Source organism: Balaenoptera borealis, assembly GCF_965194805.1.
Source record: "Balaenoptera borealis genome assembly, chromosome: 17".
Classification (NCBI taxonomy): Eukaryota; Metazoa; Chordata; class Mammalia; order Artiodactyla; family Balaenopteridae; genus Balaenoptera; species Balaenoptera borealis.
The window spans coordinates 56,150,594-56,165,799 of record NC_138876.1 but is presented as its reverse complement, the minus strand read 5'-3'; the positions used below and the strand labels follow the sequence as shown (position 1 = coordinate 56,165,799).

The window sequence follows — 15,206 nt, the reverse complement described above, 5'->3', positions numbered from 1 at the left end:
AAAGGCTAGAAATAGACAGGAGTCATTCTGGATTGCATTAAACACCTATTATGAATTTTATTTTATTATGTTCTACATGTGTTCCTACTCTGAGAGCTGTACAGGAAGGATTGCACTTAAAGTTAGATATTTCCTGCAGTAAGGTTAAGATCATATGAGGAAGTAAACCAATCATTTCAGTTACCTATCCCTGTGTAACAAACCACACTAGAATTTAGTGCCTGGGGCTTCCCTGGTGGCACAGTGGTTAAGAATCCACCTGCCAATGCAGGGGACATGGGTTCGAGGCCTGGTCTGGGAAGATCCCACATGCCGCAGAGCAACTAAGCCCGTGCGCCACAACTACTGAGCCTGCACTCTAGAGCCCACAAGCCACAACTACTGAGCCCACGTGCCACAACTGCTGAAGCCTGGGTGCCTAGAGCCTGTGCTCTGCAAAGAGAGAAGCCACTGCAATGAGAAGCCCACACACTGCAGTGAAGAGTAGCCCCACTCACTGCAACTAGAGGAAGCCCGCACACAACAACGAAGACCCAAAGCAGCCAAAAATAAATAAACAAACAAACAAATAAATAAAATAAATTTATATATAAAAAAGAACTTAGTGGCTTAATACAATAATTCTTTTTTTCCTCATGATTCTGTGTATTGACTGTTCCTCTGCTGGTTTTAGATGTCATCAGTCACGAAGCTACATTCAGCTGGTGGTAGGACTGGGATTTCAGCCAGAGCCCCAGCTTAGTTCTCCTCCACGTGGCCTGCCCAGATGGCTAGCTTGGTATCTCATGGCGTGGTGGTCTGAGGGTTCTAAGAGAGAAGTGGAAACTGCCAGTCCTATTCAGGCCTGACTCTAAAGTCCAGGGATGTCACCTCACATTTATTATCAGCCACATTGTGTTGATTAGAGCAACTCACAAGGCCAGCTCAGATAAAAGGGCAGGAGAAATTGACTGCATCTCTTAATGGTAGGAACACCTCTTAACGAGTAAAAGGGGTAAGGCAGGTTATTAGTGGCCATTGTTGGTGGCCATAGGTGTATGTACCTTATTACATTGGCCAACCAGGAAAATAGTAACATGCAGAAAAGGAAGATGTGAACTCTGGGATCACATTGCTCCTTTGTCAAGATCATAGAAATAATCACCTAAAAATTATATGAATGATGTTTCTCTCCATATTGCTTAAAAGCCCTAACAATCCTGCCTTTCTTAGAGTAAATCAATTTGCCATTAATTCTGTTGTTATGATTATGCTTTTCCTGTCTGTTTAGTTATTTTTTTGTAATTTTGAGGTGAGATAAACACTTTCTGAAACATAGCAGATGATAATTTTGGGCTTGCAAATTTCTGTCATCCATATATTGATTATTTAACTGTTTGTGCTGCCTTAATTATGGTTAAGTATGATTAGTACCACCAACTTTTGTGTAACTATAATAAATTGTTTCCAAAGATTCATTTATTACTATTGTTATTAGTATTATTATTATGTATTACTTAGTTTTTGAATTTTACTCAGGTAGAATTGAATTAATTTTTAAATAATTTTAAAATAAAATTCTTTAATACATATCTGATTTATGTTATCTCAGCAAAATCCAGTCACATTTGCTTTTATTTACCACTTATTGATCAATATATAATAAAAGTTCTGTCTATATACTATTTTGAGATCAGAAAATATGGCTCTACAATATTAGTCCAAAATATTTGGGCATGTCTTCATTAATTCTATCTAAATTTATTCATTTTCTAGGCATTGGTGTTTGAAAATTTCATTTTCAACATATGTTTATTGCTTTATGACCCAGCATTAAATTAGCCATCTTAGTGATTTTAAGAGGTATAGACTGCTTTTTTTTTAAGTTCATTGCATCAATTCAGATTTTTGTAAGTTTAAAAATAAAATCCATTTATGTTTATAAATGAATTGCCTGGGAATAGACTTAACATAATACAACACTTGACAGAGGAAATTTTGTCTCATCATTTACTCAACTCAAAGTTATATTTTTAAAAATAGTTTTTTCATCAGTAACATACATAGAATATTTTCATGGCAATAAAGTCAGCTCTTCTCTGTTGATAGAAATTTGCGTGATACCAGTGAGTGTAGGAGTCATGGTTCCAGATCAGAAGTTTTGGGTAAGGTTTTCTGTTTGTAGATGTTATTAATTTCAGTGTTTCAAGCCTAATCTTCTGATTTAACATTTCATTCTGGCAACTGTGTTCTTTCACTACTGGAAAAATATAGTGTACTTTTTGATTGCAGCTTGTATATGCATAAGAATATTTGTTTTGATTCACACTGGAGACTCAAAATAACATTTCCAGTTTACTTATGAGCTAAGAGTATTTACAGATCTAAACCAAAAACAGACCATCTTTCAATGTGTTTATCAAAATGTTTATAGTTTCTTTTTCTGGTGGTATCAAATAATAAATATGGAACAAAGTCCGAGTCTGTTTCTTGAGCATTTCTGTAAACAAAAAGTAAACAAACTATGATCTATTGGCTTCTATAACTCTTTTTATAGTGAAAGATACAGCATTTAAGTGTAATTTAGCAAATTGTCTGTCTTATCCCGTTCTGTAAAGTAACTACCATGAGTTATTTTCTATAGATTTTGAATTGATAAAGAGAAAAAAAAGTTTCTAAGTTTTTAGATGAATTGTGTAGAATGTTCTGGAACAATAGTTTTCCAACCTATTGGTGATCTATTAGTGGCTGATGAAATTAATTTTAGTTTAAATTTAGCATTTTTAAAAGAGTGGAATAGAATTGAGTAAACTAGATTAGAATAGAAAATAGCAGAGTACATAGGCATGTAGTAAAGAGTAGATGTTTTATGTAAGCTTTGTTTGAGTTTTATACATTTTTATGTAGTTGGTCACAGTGTAAAATAGGCCTCTAGCTGAGAGTAATGGTCAAATCAATTTTAAAGCTATATGCAACTTTATATAATTCTTCAGTAACAACTTTACACCTCACCATTGAACTAAGTTTGGTGTCTCCAACTGTATTTTGATGAAACACAGATTACTTTAAAGGTGAGCTGTTATTAGTCAGAAAAAGTGTGAAATTTTGGTCTTCCACATTTTAATTAAATATTGGCCTCCTGTATTAAATGCTTATTTTTAATAATAAAATGCGTGTGACTCAAATCTATTGATTTATCTCAAAGTTTTCAGTTTATTCTTCATAACTGTAGTATAGTTGTCAGTCATTCTTGAAGTATTTTGACAGGAAACTTTCTATTGATAGGATTAAATCTGTTTATTTACAGGACAGAAAGAGCTGTAATATTAAGGAATATATGGTTCTATTAATCTTATGTAATTATGACCTGACAAGATACTTTCAAAATGAGATGATGGGACTTTCCTGGTAGCACAGTGGTTAAGAATCCGCCTGCCAATGCAGGGGACATGGGTTCGAGCCCTGGTCCAGGAAGATCCCACATACCACGGAGCAACTAAGCCCGTGCACCACAACTACTGAGTCTGCGCTCTGGAACCTGCAAGCCACAACTACTGAGCCCATGTGCCGCAACTACTGAAGCCCACATGCCTAGAGCCCATGCTCCGCAACAAGAGAAGCCACTGCAATGAGAAGCCTGTGCACCACAGCGAAGAGTAGCCCCCACTCACTGCAACTAGAGCAAGCCCATGCGCAGCAAAGAAGACCCAACAGAGCCAAAAATAAAATATAAATAAATAAATTAATTTTAAAAAATGAGATGATGGATAGTAAATAATGCCAATTTCTACCATTCTAAATACAACTTAAATCACTAGTTTATGCTTAAATGTCTGTAGTTGTTGATCAAAGATTAATATATTACTTTAGTATTGAAGACTGATATTTTTTTATTTTTAGTACTTGGTCATTCATATATTTAATGTTTGTGCCTTGGCTTAGCATTCTGCTAAAGCACCAAATGTGTGAATCTTCCTTCATGAAGCTAGTGTTTTAGTTGAAGAGACAAAATAGGATCCTAAAATACATGAGCTCCTTGAAGTCAGTAATGATGTATAGTTATACTTATGGTGGCTACACCTTCAAGATTTCCTTTAACAAAACTTAGGAAGTATTGTTGAATGAATGGATGATTGAATGAATTAATTTAAATAATGTAGGAAAAACCGAGGTATTGCTCATGAATTTATGAGTTTAACATGCTCATGGAAAAGCATGAAATAATATGAGCTCAAGTTGCTTTGGAAAGGGTTTTAAAGGAGATTGGACTACAACTGAACTTTAAAGGGTAGAAAGGGATGGGTTCTAGATGGGAGAGGTTGTATGAACAAAACTACTATCATGAACTAGAAGTGTTTGTAAAGCCTGCTCTTTCCTACCTCTTTTCCCTTTCCGAAGGAAAACAGCTTTCTCCTTAGGCTTCCATATCTAGGTGGTTGTGGTATGCAGAATGATGACACCTAAAAGTTGTCTACAGGCTTATCTTCCGAACCTATGAATGTTGTTACCCTATAGATAAAAGGACTTTGTAGATATGATTAAGGGTACGGCCCTTGGGATTGGGAAGTAATTCTGGGCTATCCAGAGAGAAGGAATGCATGAAGAGGAGTAGTTCTCTCTCCTTTCTGTTCCACAGTGTCTTAGGTTTGAGGACCTCAGTGGTATATTGGTCAGTTCAGGCAGCATGGTTCAGGGAGCTGCTAATAACTCTGTGATTGGTTTTAATAAGTGCCACCTTTTTCCTAGTTAACCAGTCTTGAAATGTGCCACTTACAGCCTTCTCCCCACTAATGTATTATTTTTTATCAAGATCAGATATTACAGTCTTTGAGTAGTTTTAGTTCTCATATTCATTCCCTTTTCCCCTTTCTTTTTCCCACGTTCCTCATCCTGACCTGATTATATCTTGACTTGCCAACTACATAAGCCTCCTTTCTCTCACCCTTTCCATCTAGGCTCACCTAAATATAGCCCCACAATAATCTTTTAAAACTCCTTTTGATCATGTTGCTGCCTGAGTCAAAACCTTTAAATGGTTCCCTGACATTTATAGGCTCCTCTGTAGTATAGCTTTCAAACTACTCGACAGCCTAGTTTCAACTCCCATTTATCATGCCTCATATCCCATTATATTTCTACAGAAATCATCTTCACTAGCCAAATTGGCTCACTCTAAATCCCCTAAATATACCTCTTGGTTTTTTGCCATTGCGATTTTTGCCCATTTCATTTCTCTCACCTTCAGTGTACTCCCTGGCACACTACCTTTTCAAACCCTAGTCCTCTTTTGTTTTGTGTCTTTCCAACTAGGAAATGCTTTGCCTCTGGAATAGATTGTGGTCCTATTCTTTTAATAACAAGGAAACTTCAGAGCTCCAAGAAGGAAACTTCAGAGCTCCAAGAAAACTAGACCAATGATATTATATTTCCTTTCTTTCCTATCAAATGCAGTCTCAGATGATAGTAGGGTTTTTCCAATATTACTTTTATCTTTAGTTCTGAAGGTGGGAATCTGCAAATATGAAACTATCCTAGACTTCAAACCTGGGTCTGGCAGATCAGGCTAGCCCTCTGGCAAGGGGTGTTTTGACCCTTTGTTTTTCATTACTTTCCCTGGGACAGAGATTGAGAGCCCCTGGTGAAATCAAATTACTACCTCAGTAGGTAAATGCCAATCCTTTCAATTGGTGTGAGAAACAAAGGGATACCTCTCTCCCTCATCAGTATTCAGGGACTTATACTGAGAGAGAGTATAAACACGGGGACTTAAGCAGCAGATGTGCTCATTATTCACTCTGAGAGCAGATCTGCAGGAATCTTACAGGAAAGGGCAGAGTGATCTTGCTTGGCAGCCTTGATAAAGGAAAATGATCATAATCTATTCTTTGCATCTTTCACATAAGAAAGAAAGATTGTTTTGTGGTAATCTATGAGTTTTAGGACTCATTTGATTATTTTCCTGAGGATCCCCCAAAATACCCAGTTCTAATTCTAAGCCCTTTTAGCTATATTGCCTAAAATGTCCTAAATTCTGCACCCCTACAGTACCTAAAGCATACATTGATGATTAATCCCAGAGTGGCTGATGCCTCTTATGCACTGCCTTTCACTCTGTTTTTGTCACACCTCCATAGCCAAATTATCAGGCCCTAGAAGGAAGCCACTGCTCCTTATTTATTGTGCCTCCAAAGGTGCCCCCAGAGCTTTCATTCAAATATTATTTACTGAGTGTTTACTATGAGTCAAGCACTGTTATGGATACCCACATCTTGACTATGTGACGTTCTTTTTCTCATCTCTAGAATGTCACTTAAAAATATCTGTTAGCAGGAAAGCAGACTCAGAAATCTGCATCCAAAAACACAATTTGCTTGTTCCTTGAATGTTCACTGATGTTTTTGCACTGCATACAGAATACCTTATAATATATCTAATTGGACCAAAATAATTCAGAGTTTAGGCTCAATAACTGAGAGCTGTTTTTCACCAGGGTTTGCATAAACTCCATCACTGCAATTGAAATCAGAGTAGAGAGAAATCCAGGAACTTTTGACTATACAAGATTCAGTATCAGGTGGTAGGCTACTCTGTTGCTGATTTTATTTTCCCAAAGGCTTGTTGCCAGGACTATCAATGTTTACCAGTGTCAAACTTCCTCCATTTGTCAGATCATTAAAAAATTGGATAATAAGCAGAATGGTTTCAAGTGAGGACTGGAGGGCAAACGTCTGTGAGGATCCCTGAGAATAACTTAAACAATGTGTGGTAGCTGTGAACAGTAGGGCTAATCCTAGATGACATGAAGCTATCAGAAGTAGGGTACATCTTTATTTAGCAAATGCTTCAGGAGATCAGGACTCTAAGAGACAGTCTGATATACTGAGGGGTTCTTCAAATAGCTGCAGTCATGAACTGATGACATTTCATTTATTTTATAGAGGCTATTTAGACCGCCATTAGTCTTCTGTCTTTTTCAGCCATACCCATTCACTTACAAGCCATAATCACCTCCCTGAGAGGCATCACTCTTAAGAGAAATCTGAAATCCAACACATACTGTAGAAATACATAATACAAAACTAAGCTCCAAAGAAATAATAGGAAATCTCAAGGTGGAAGAAGTGATGTGGAAACCCACAGGTGGAACAGTAAGCAAGGGTGATACTTTTTCCCAGGGGGTATCAGTCCAATGCCTGGAGGAGGATAGGAGATGTAGCCTGGGCTCACGTGAGGTAGGGAACTAAAACTTAGACTCCTTCAAAAAGCTGGGACCCCCTCCTCCCCCAGTGAAAAGAGGATTAAAAAACTCTGACCAAGGAAGTTCTGAAGGTCACTTCTTCAGGCTGTGAGTAGAAAAACGGGATTCTGTGGGAGAATTCAATCCCCAGCTTGGCCGTTCGTGAATGTGGCGTGTGATTTAACACCGTGCAGGATGCGGAGATCCCAAAGTGAAACACCTGAAACCTCCTGGGACCATCAGAAGCAAACACGAAACCTCCCTACAGGGATGTTTCCACAGCCCACAGTAGCAGATTGTCACCAGAAGATAGAGAAAAGATAAATGTGAAAAAAAATGACATTTTCAAACATAGAAAGAGTCTACCATCCAAAAGATTTTGGCTGAAGGAGCCACTAGATTGTACTCTGGTGCAAAGGAAATTGTACCCAGAAAGAATTTCTTACAACTCCAAGTAAAAAGACAAAGAACCCAATTTAAAAATGAGTAAAGGATCAGAATAGACATTTCTCCAAAGATGATAGACAAATGGACAATAGTCATGTGAAAAGTTGTTCAACATCATTAGCCATTAGAGAAATGCAAGCCAAAATCACAGTGAAATACCACTTCATACCCACTAGGATGGCTATAATCAAAGATTGAAAACAGTAAGTGTTGGTGAAGATGTGGAGAAAATAGATCCCTCATATCTATTTTGCAGGTGGGAATGTAAAATGATGCAACCATTTTGGAAGACTGTTTGGCAGTTCCTCAAAATGTTAAATATGCTGAGTTAACCATGTGACCTGCATTTCCACCCCTAGGTATGTACATATAGGAATTGAAAACATATGTTCACACAAAAACGTGTACATGAATGTTCATAGCAGTATTATTCATAATAGCTAAAGATGGTACAACTCAACTCAAATATCCATCAGCTGATGAATGGATAAATAAAATGTGTTAAAGCTATACAATGGAATAGCATTTAAGATAAAAAAGGAGTAAAGTACTGATACATGCTGCAACATGGATGAACCCTGAAATCATTATGCTAAGTGAAAGAAGCCAGTTACAAAACCACACATGGTATGATCCCACTTATGTGAAATGTCCAGAATAGGCAAATCCATAGAGAAAGTAGATAAGTGGTCTCTGGAGGCTGGGTGTAAAGGGGAAGGGAGACTGACTGCTAAAATATACGGTTTCTTTTTGCGGGTGGATGATGAAAATATCTTAAATTTAGACACAACTCTGTTATGTTGAGTTGCAAAAAAAGAAAAAAAAGCAATCTGCAACCCAGTGTATAATGTATAGGTTCAAAAACTAGTGTTTATCAGGGAATTATTGGGGGTAAACTTGGCCTAAAGTAAAATAAAATCCAGTAAAATAAAACTATGAATAAGGGAAACAGTAATAATAAATGCATTTTCTGTAGTTCATTATATTACTTTGTAGTTTATTTCCTTTCTATATTTGTTTCAGTAAACCATAGATATATCCACTTTACAAATTAAGAAAAACTATAATTATTATAGTATAGCCACAATTTTCAGTGTTAATTGGGAGTGAAAATGTAGAACAGAGGCTATCATAGCACTATTCCTTTCTTCTAATATGGTTGTTTTGTTCAGTCCATTCCATCCAAGCAATTTCTATAACAAAGTATTGCTGGCTGTCATGTGCTGTAGCATTCTCCAGTAAGAGGGAAGACTGGATGGGCCCTTTGCCGTCTCACATCTTAATGAACCATTCCCTGCTTTCTTTGGCATCTAAGTTCTTCTAAGGCAAGGCAAGCATACTGTTTAACAGGGAGGTGGTGGTGGGGGGGGGGCGATGGGGAAAGGCTCGCATGTTATACAGTAATCTGTTAGTATATACAGTCAAATTAAAGACATTTAAAAAAGTCATTCTAACACCCTCCCTACTGCATATAATAAATCCAGAAGATGAAAAAGTACTAAGTAATTAGCACTGAGTGTAAACGGTGCAATCGCAAAGCATTTACACATGAAATAAACTGCTGGTGTTGCTGCTTTTCAGGTGATCACTGTGAGTTTATAATTCATTCTTTCTCTAAAGGTTTTAGTGCTTTCAAGAGCAAGATCTCTTATTTTACACTGTAGGGATTACATAATTAATATGAGAAAAAATGACTCTACTGCATAGTCAGAGTAGAAGTGTATTGGTGAATACAGATAAATTAAAAACTAATTAATTTGAAATTTATGGACTGGTGGCCACTTATGCCATGACACATTGAATGCTTTAGTAAGCAACTGCATTATTCAACAGAATTCTTAGTGGGAGTGATTGACAAATGTGGGGATGTAGGTCTCCTCTCATGAATACAGATGGAGCCAGCGGTAGCTTTTTTCCTTAGTCATTATTTAATGATTTTATCTTGTAAAATATATTATTTAATTGTTCCCTGAATTAAGACTACTTACTTGGCTTTCTGTTCTTTTAGTTTCAATTCCAATATCTAATTTAAGTTCTTTAGGAATTAGAAACCACATGTTCCTATGACAGGAAAATGTAGTCCATTAAATTTAATTAATAGTTAAGACTAACAATGGCTGAGTAATATCAAAATGATTTCTATAATAGAGTATTTAATGTGTGCCAACAATTCTAATTATTATTTTAAGAAAGATCAACTCAGTGTTTGTGATTCAATGCTATATTTACGGTCAATATCTTTTCCTATTTTTATAAACACTTATTGGCAGAAATGGGCATTAATACTTGTCAAATCGTAGAAATAACTATCCAAATATATCATTGGAAAATTAAAGAAAATTATAATATAAACATTAATTGAAGTACTTTTTTGATCATTGGTATTTTAAAATTATAGTACAAATGTTTATCTTGATCATTTCCTGAAGTTTTTAATGGTAAGAATGCAAATAAATTAGTTTTTAACTATATAATTTTAATGTGAGAACGCCTCAATCATAGAAAACACAGCTCATTATTATTCATAATAATGCTGTTGTGGAAAGAAGACCACAGACTCAGACATTGCCATGTATGTGAGTCGCATTACTTGAAGGCAGGGTTGAGCACTCACCAGTAAAGGACTGAACCATGACAACAGAATTCCTAACAAGTCAAAAGAGCAAAAGGTCTTTTATATCTGCAGATACCAAGAACTCTTCTCAGATTTGACTTGTAACCAAGTACAGGAGAGTAGAGAACTGGGTACTCTCTGAGAAGGAAGAAGTGGCACAATAATGGTCAGTAGGAATGGTGATATTGGAACTCATTATAAAATAACAAATTTCAAAGATGCTATATGGAAAGTTTGATGATTCATGAAAGACAAAAGCAAATATAGATTTGAATAGAGGTTATGATTTGAAAATTTGAAAGTAGAGATTAACATTTGAAAACATGTCTTCAAAATAATTGTCTAGAGAAGGAAAGGGAGGATGCTGACATTGAAGAAATGTAAAAGGATTTTGGTTGCTCGAGGGAGTGCAACACCAGGAGCCTTTTGGCTTGAGTTTTCAACTGACTACTTGATAAAGTTTATATATCCCTGTGTGTGTGTATCATTTTCACATATCTTTTTATAAAAATTATTATGCAGTGTACTGGCCTAAGGATGACACTGTAACACTACAATGTTTATATAGAATGTCACATTCTGTATCTTTTATTCTTAATTATTATTTAAAATGGAGATGTAGAAGAAATTCCTTCCACGTTTCTTAAAGTTTTGAAAATAGCAAATTAAACATGTTTAAAATTTAACAGTAATTTTTATTGGCTGAGTCTGACAACAAATCACAGTGAATAAATTAACTTAGAGGTAGATCTCATGGGATGCCAGTGTGAGTACAATCATGTGGAACTGAATTTTCAAACTCTGCCATAAATTCACAATGTGATTGGGGATATTAGCTCTTCTTTCTTCATTACAGCTTTCCATACTCAATTTTTAAAACATTACATATTTTTTGTAACGTTATAAGAAATCCATTTTTGCTCTCGACCGCACATGATTAAAGTTAAATGCCTTTAATATTTTTTTTGGTATGCTTGTACTTGTGTTGAAACAGTTGTATCTTTCTATTCAAAAATTTTATATCAACTAGGTCATGGAGTACACACACACACACACACACACACAAGTGAAACTAGAAACAATCCAGAAATAACATAAAAAATCGGTAAGAATCACATTCATGATAGCATCTAAAAGATATAAATGTAAAAACTTATAAAAGAAAAAATAAGAGTGAATCCTTGTAATCTAGGGATTAGGCAAAGATTTTTTAGTGTGACAAGTATAAGAACCAAAAAATGATAAATTGAACTTTATCAAAATTAATAATGTTTGCTCTTCAAAAGGCAACATGAGAAAATAAGAAGACAATCTAGTGAGTGGAAGAAAATATTTGCAAAACAGTTATCTGATAAAGGACTTGTATTCCAAAATACATGAAAAGAACTTTTTTTAAAAAGACTTATTTTTTAGAACAGTTTTAGGCTTACAATAAAATTGAGAGGAAGGTGCAGAGATTTCCCATATACTTCCTGGCCCACACTTGCATAGCCTCTTCTATTATCAACGTCACTCACCAAAATGGTATATTTTTATTAAGGATGAACTTATATTGACACATCATAATCACCCAAAGTCCATAGTTTAATGTAGGGTTCACTCTTAGATTTGTACATCCAGTGGGTTTGGAAAAGTATATAATGACATATATCCACCATTATAATATCACATAGATTATGTCACTGCCCTACAAAACTTCTGTGCTCTGCCTGTTCATCTCTCTGTCCCTTGTCAAAAATTGATATTTTAATTATCTCCATAGTTTTGCTTTTTCCAGAATGTCATATAGTCAGAATCATACAGTATGTAACCTTTTCAGATTGGCTTCTTTTACTTAGTGATATGCATTTAAGGTTCCTCCATGTATTTTCATGGCTTGAGAGCTCAATTCTTTTTAGGGCTGAAAAATATTCCATTGTCTGGATGAACCACAGTGTATTCACCTCCTGAAGGACATATAAGTTGCCTCTGAGTTTTGACAATTATAAATAAAGCTACTGTAGACATTCCTGTGCAGGTTTTTGTGAGGTCCCCTATGGGGGACCCCAACTTAAGACCAAGGACTGGGTGTGTTTGATGCTTCTGACACCCCAGGCCAGGCCCCTTTGCTGAGAAGACTCCTTGGATTATTTCCCAAGAAACCTCCACATACACCCCTTCACAAGCCACCCCTCCCAAGAGGCAGGGGGTCCTCTGCCCCCTCCCCTATGTACTCCCCACCTGTGTTCTGTCTGACCAGCACAGAAATATTAAACATCCTCTATTCAAAAAAAAATTTTTTTTTCAACTTTTTTGGGTAAATGGCATACTATCCAGCAATAAATAGAATGGACTACCAATACATGTGAAAACACAAATGAATCTCAAAAATATTTTGCTAAGTGAAAGAAGCCAGCCACAAGAGACTACTTGTTGTATTACTTCACTTATATTGAAGTTCTAGGAAAGGCAAAGCTGTAGAGACAGAAAGCAGATCTGTGGCTGCCTGAGGCTGAGTGGGAGTGGGGATTGACTGTAAATGAGCACAAAGCAATTGGGGGGTGATTTAAAGCATTTAAAATGTATTGTGGTGATTGTTGCACAACTGTATAAATGTGCTAAAACTGAACTGGAGAATTAAAATAAGTGAATTTTATGGTGCTAAATTAACTCAGTGGTGCTGTTAAAAATTATTAGGCTACCCTCAAAATAAGATTTTAAGATTATTTTCTATTATTAGTAGAAAAAGTATATATATATATTTAATTAAAAGAAAGACATTGAAGGTAAAAGCATCCATCTGGGGAGAAGACTAGGAGGCCACTACCTGTGAGATTTCAGAGTGGCTTTCATTAACTCAGTAAATTTACTGTGATGGAACATCTGGCTGAGAAACCTGATTTTATCAGCAAAATGAGAAATACCATTGTCACATGGGCCAGAATACTAGTGTCCATATAACTAGTTTATTTACTACTGTAGACAGAACTTTATGGCAGTGAAATGAAATTTCATTTATAAATCATTATGAAAACACATTGGAATATTTTGGAGAATAGCAGAGGCAAGGATTTCAGCCTGTATGAATGGCTCATAAGCTACATCATAATCAGAAAATTGCTTGATAAACACAGAGTCATAATTAGTGCAGTTAATTAGATCAAGTTGATATTCACTGGTATCAGGATACAATAGCATGTTCATTCTGTTTTGCAGCCTTTTCTTTGGCCAATCAGCCCCCTCAGATAGATGACATAAATATAAATATAGATACAGATATGGATATAGAGATATAGAAATAGTTATATACATTTGCTGGGTTGATGCCTTTCAGTCTAGCAATTATTCAGCTTGCCCAAGTAGATTTGTATTTTTTAGCACTGAAAATGAATTTGTTGATCATAATGTTTTATAGTTTGAGGGCAAATTTATTGTTTTTTGTATTAGTTATCTATTACTACCTAGTCAAAGTTAGCACCTTAAAACATCACACATTTATTATCTCAGTCTCTGTAGATCAGGAATCCAGGATCTGGGTGCCTCTGACTCAGGGCCACATGCAAGGCTGCAGTCAAATCATCTCAAGGCCCTTCTGAGGAAGCATCCACTTCCAGGCTTAGTCATGTGTGGCCCTTGGCAGGCCTCAGGTCCTCTCTGGCTGTTGGCCACGTACTTGGCATGTGGGACCCTCTGAAGGGCAGCTCATGGTATGGCAGGCAACTGGCTTCCCTCAGAGCGAGTAAGCAGGAGAGCATCCAAGTAGAAGCCATAGTTGTTTTGTTACTAATCTCAAGTAAATCCTATCATCACCTCTGCCACATTGTATCCAATAGAAACAAATCATTAAATATCTACTCAAGGGGATAAGATTACACAAGAGACTAAAAACTAGGAGATGGGGATGTTGGGGGTCATTGTAGAGGGTGCCAACCACATTTTTGTTTGTAGATTTTAGGAGAAACCTCACTTTAGCTGCCAGCATTGTTCGAGATGTCATCAAGGATGAAAATATATCTCTTGCAAAGAAAGACTGAACTGGAGAGCAAAAAAAATCAGACAATATAATAATAAGAAAGGAGAGAGGAGATATATTTTATCTGGTGGGGGATTGAGAGATACAGGATTACTTAAATACAGTAAGCATCATGCTTCCATGTAAATTTGCTACTATTTATTTTTTTATTTAGAAAACTAGGAACATGTAAGCATGGAAGAGACATCTTTTGTGTCTCCCTTGTCCACTGCCTCTGTATCCCTGTCTCCTTTCTCATTCTAAAACCTACACTTGCTTTTTGATTAGTTAATTGGCAAGAAACACATTTTTCCCCTATCAAGCTGCTCTGAGGTCTCCAAAATCCAAGGTCATAATCAAATTCCAAGAATGACATTTTGCTTAAATATAAATATGACATTTAAAAAAATCTTAATACTTAAATGTGATCATAGTGGTGTTGGTGGTGATGGTGCACCTGTGTGCTTTAGTTTAGTAAACTGTTAATAAACGTTACAAATCTGAGTAAAAGCCCTTTCCTTTTCTCTCCATAATAATTTGTTTTTAATGATATTTTATTAACTATTATTATTTTGCTGTGCTATCTGAGTATTATTGACATCTAATAATTGAGAGAGAAGATACGCTAATGTTTTCTCAGTTAAATTCAGAGTCCTACCTGTATATCCTGTATTTAGTACTCTGCATAATCTGTACACAGTATCGTGAAACTAAGTTTACTCTCTCTTAGGTAATATTTAGCTAAGTAGCTCAGAAGAAAGAATAGGATTTTCATCTTCCAAAGTAAAACTAAAAGCACAGCTTTTTGTATCTAAGATTTCTTTTTTGAACATTAAAGCAAATTGAAAACTTTTTGTTTTTAATCTCACCACTGACATTCATAAAACTTGCTGACACCCATGAGACACTATTCCTTTGGTCTTGATGTTTTTGTATAA

The 15,206-nt window shown here is 35.8% G+C and overlaps 1 protein-coding gene and 1 long non-coding RNA gene across 11 annotated transcripts in view; both read left to right on the top strand.

Moving 5' to 3' along the window:
• RALYL (RALY RNA binding protein like) overlaps window positions 1-15,206 on the top strand; it is an 877,709-nt gene that overhangs the window by 72,984 nt on the left and 789,519 nt on the right. The window lies entirely within an intron of this gene.
• Window positions 251-14,957, top strand: LOC309614838. Its single transcript, XR_014236415.1, has 2 exons — window positions 251-331; window positions 485-14,957. It is a non-coding gene; the product is annotated as an uncharacterized lncRNA (long non-coding RNA).